This window comes from Apteryx rowi, unplaced genomic scaffold, assembly GCF_003343035.1.
Source record: "Apteryx rowi isolate R43461 unplaced genomic scaffold, aptRow1 scaffold_228, whole genome shotgun sequence".
Taxonomy (NCBI): Eukaryota; Metazoa; Chordata; class Aves; order Apterygiformes; family Apterygidae; genus Apteryx; species Apteryx rowi.
In genome coordinates, this window is record NW_020448619.1 from 629,298 (window position 1) to 633,689 (window position 4,392).

Here is a 4,392-nt window from a genome sequence, read left to right on the forward strand (position 1 = left end):
CTCCTCCTGGTTCCTTTGTCACTCTGAGCAGATGCAAACCCCAAGTAGGTATTTGGCCAAAATGATCCGTTGTTGCCTTCTTCAAACAAATGCTTCTAGCTGATACTTTTTGGGTGACAGGAGCTGCATGGACCAAACCAGACTGATTGCAAACTGACTGTGCCGTAAGTGAGAAAGTCCAAAGGAGTTTTCAAACTGTTTACTCAGCCCAGTCTGCGTTTAACCAGATACAGGCCTTTCTCCATTGAACCAATCCAGGGACTGTTTTAAAGATAGATAATAAATGGGGGATGGGGGGACACAGGTCCCTCACTGCTCCTTTTTCCCATTAGCTGTTAAAAAAGGAACTGTAATTCTTACACATGGGGAAAAAAAGAAGGTACTTAACACTTAAGAGTAAAAAAAAGCCATTTTTGCAACTGTTTTATAAGACTCTTGAAAATTATACCTCTAGCAATTTTCATATATGGTACTCTAAATGTGTAACAAATATTTGTTCATTATGCTTCTGAGCCATGCTATCTTATGTACATAAGGGGTAGAAAGGATCACATCCCAATTCTGGTAAAGATATAGTGATATTTGTAAAACTCTGTGTAGCAACATTACACAGCAGTTTTGGGCCAAAAGTAAAGGAGGATTTTCTATCTCAGTGATTAGAGCTAGTGAAGAGGGCTTTTAAAATTCTGAAATATTTACATTTTCAAGAAAGCTGTTGTAAGTAGCTACAGAATTCTAATGTAAATAACTTTACATTTTCACAAGTTGTAGAAAAAATGGTTGATGTTATTTGGGTTTTTTTTTTTACTTAGGATTCCTCTCTCTCCTCAAAAAAAAAAAAAGCAATATTTTCTCCTTTCTTTGGCTTGCTCTTCTACAGGTCTTTCCAGGAGGAAATCTGGGAGGCACATGCTGAAAGCTGAATGTGACCCTGGCATTAACATCTGATCCTCTCCTAAAACACCCTGGAAGCCTTCACTCCCCACAGCAGTCACCAGCTAGCGTGACCCCATGGCAGTCAAAGAGAGCTCTGGCTCCAAGAGGGGCAGGTCTCAAAATTTTATCTTCTCTAAAGACCAGTACGTTTTCACACCACCCTGAGTTATACTTGGGAGCCACAGAGAGCTGCCACTTTTTAAGGTCTGCAGAGGAGGGTTTGCCTTTGCTCAGTTCCAGAGCTAGGCATAGACATTTGCCTAAGGGGAGAGCTGGCCCTTTCCAGAAGCATATGTTGTGACCAAAGTCCATATTAGCTTTCCTTGGCTGTCAGCTCTGATCTTAGGATCTCAGGACCATAGGATAATTCATGCTGGAAAAGCCGTCAGGAGGTCTCTAGTCCAAACTCCTGCCCAAAGCAAGGTCAGCTCTGAGATCAGACCAGGCTGCTCATGACTTTATCCAATCTTGAAAACCTCCAGTGATGGAGACTGCACAGCTTCATTGGCAGCACATTCTACTGCTTGATGGTCCTCACAGTCAAACAGTTTTTCCTTATATCCTTGTATGGTGTTTCTGATCCAGCCCAGCCAACCCCTTTAGTTAGTTGCAGCAGCTCTTAAATATAGATCTTATGAAACAATCAGTACACATGAACTTCATTAATATTATAGCAACTGTCTTTGTTATCACATAAACATGATTCATAAGCATAATGAATTAAAGGTAGAGAAGTGCAATGTCTTCTCAGCTATCCTTCTGGGTTAATGACATCTGTCCAGTGCAAGGCTTAATGTGGTCTTTACCCCAAAACAATTCCAGCTGAAATACATGACAAGACCCAAGAGAGAAATCTTGAAAAAGCATAAGAAGAAATGCACCAGTATTAACTATCACATGATGTGTATGTACCTGTATGGTACCTGCACACCAGCAGATTACCAGGTATGAACCATTTTCACAGGCATCTTGAGGCAGTTTTGTGGGGATTTACAAGGACTTCATCTAAATCAGAAAGTTAGAGTGAGAGAAAACACCAGGGGCTTGCTTGAAATTTTAACAGCTGGAAGATGGCATCCACTGTTCGACATCTCAATAGTAAATGAAAGACGAGGAGGACAATGGGAAAAGCTTTTGAAAATGAAGATGGGGCAGCTTGTATTTGATCCGGTAGACAAAGGAGACTCAGATAACCAGGCTTCTTAGCATGTGCATTAAAAGCCTTTTTGTTTCTTGACATATCACTTACAAGTTCAGGTGATGGGGCTATGTGGGGGTGAATGATCTGGGTTCCTTGGAGAAAAGGAGGGGAGAAATAAGGTGATAGCAGCCCCTTTGTGTCACTATGCTCTCCATTAGCATCCCGCTATGCAATGCATGCTTCCTTACGCATGACAGAGGCCAGGCTGTACACCCCTCCTTGTACTTTCACTTGGGTACTTGCCTATTAGGGTATAGGCTTTTCAGAGCAGGGCCTACACCTTCGTAACTATCTGTACAATACTTAGTGCAGTCGATCCCAGGGTGGACTGTAGTCTGTTAGTGCTACTGGATAATATGAGTACAGTTACTGGATCACAGCTTACCATCATTTCCTGTAGCAAGTGGTTGTCCAGTCCCAAAACAAAAGCCACTCTGTCCTGTGTGCATAGGAGGTACAGCGCAGGGCTGCATGCCATTGTGTTGGTTTGGTCTGAACATGTTCGTATGGCTTAAAAAAGGGGACTGGCAGGAACAGGACTAGCTAGGCACGCATTAATGCAGCGGCACAGAATAGCAGTGATGGGGTTTGTCATTGGTGCAGGCAATAAGCCCTGCTAGAAATCCAATGTGTCATCTTCTACCATATGTCACAGAATACTGGAAATGACAGAAAATATTGTACCAGAGCAAAAGATTTGAAACATCTGGGAATTTTACTCGGGTAAACTGCCAGACTCGCCACGTGTGCAACGTATGCAGGAGGCAAATGAGAGACAGGAATCCTTCCTGGTGAGGTCATGGACCTGCTGCTGCAATGGACCATTGCTTTTCATAGCGATGTATCTTGTTTCTAAAAGGACAAATCTCATCTCCTGCCTATCCCTGTCCAGCTAAAATGCATTCATTAAGGTACATATTTATTAATATATTCATTCCCACCTGTATCTGTGATCTCAACCTCCCTAACTCTCATCTATTCTCTGTTAACCCATTATGCACTGCCAAATCCTACAGGAGCTCTCTAGAGCAGCTCTTTTGTTTATTTGCTAGTATACCACTTAGTACCAGTTTATCTGAATCCCATTTTGTAATCTTTTGTCATAATATAAGACAATAAAGCAATACTTGTACTTCTCTGTCACTACTAACAGCTTTGCAGCAAAACCAGGCTTTTTTAATAACATGTACATTTTTGTAGAGTGGCTGTTATGAAATATGTCCTTGTCATTTTTCTGGGGCCATTCAGCAGCAGATGCCAGACAGGTTAATTATTATCATTTATTTGTGTAGGAAAGGTCATTAGAGTTGTCTGCAGTAGAGAGCGCACATGCCTTTTAGGCAAAAAGCAGATGCTGCTTGGATAGAGACTGGAGAAGCCACCTGCTCACTGCACCTTGCTGTGATGCTTCTGCCTTCTGGCTGGAAGAACCACTTCCAGGAGTCAGGAAAAAGATTAGTCACTTTGGCCTATTCTGCCCTTCCCTCTCTGGTGCAACTGGCAAGGAGGGAGCTAATTTTGGACAGTCATTAAATTTTGTGATCTGACCTTTTTCTTTCATCTGGGTAGGACAGCCCACCAAGCCCACGTCAGCCACTGCAGAACAAGCCTCAGGAAGACAGGAGAGTGTCAGACAGCAAGATAAAAATCCTGAACTTAGTCCTAACCTCCAAAGCTACTAGACCTCTTTGTCCTTTAATAAATCTTTAACCCAAAGCCAGCAGTGCATTTCCACTCTGTAAATGTTAACTTTCAGGTCAATGGAAGTGTAGATGTGCGTAGGTTATTCACATACTATTTTACTTCATGCTCCTTCTCCTACTCAAAAGAAATAACTGATCTTTCAGTTGGATTTCTCATGCTGCACTGACTCTGGGTTGGTTGATTTAGTCAAGAAAGAGCTTGAGTTTGTCTTGTAGTAGACATCTTTCTTAAGGAAGTCTGTGGTGGTATGCTGAGTAAGAATTCGTCCATGCAATTTCAGTAGGTATGAAACTAGAGTTTCTGTGTATTGCTAAGCCCAAGGGGCACGACAGCTTTATCTCACTGATATAAAACCAAAGCAGGAAAAAGAAAGCACGTGTCTATATTTAATAGTATTTGTAGCAGAAATAGGCTAAGAAGTCAGACTGCAGAAGTTAGATTTCGCAGTCTCTTTGGAGAGCATGGAGACCTCTGATCATCTAAACCAACTGCATGTGTGAACACGCTGGAGGACTTCTCCTCAAAGCTGTGTTAAAGCATGTCCTCCAGAA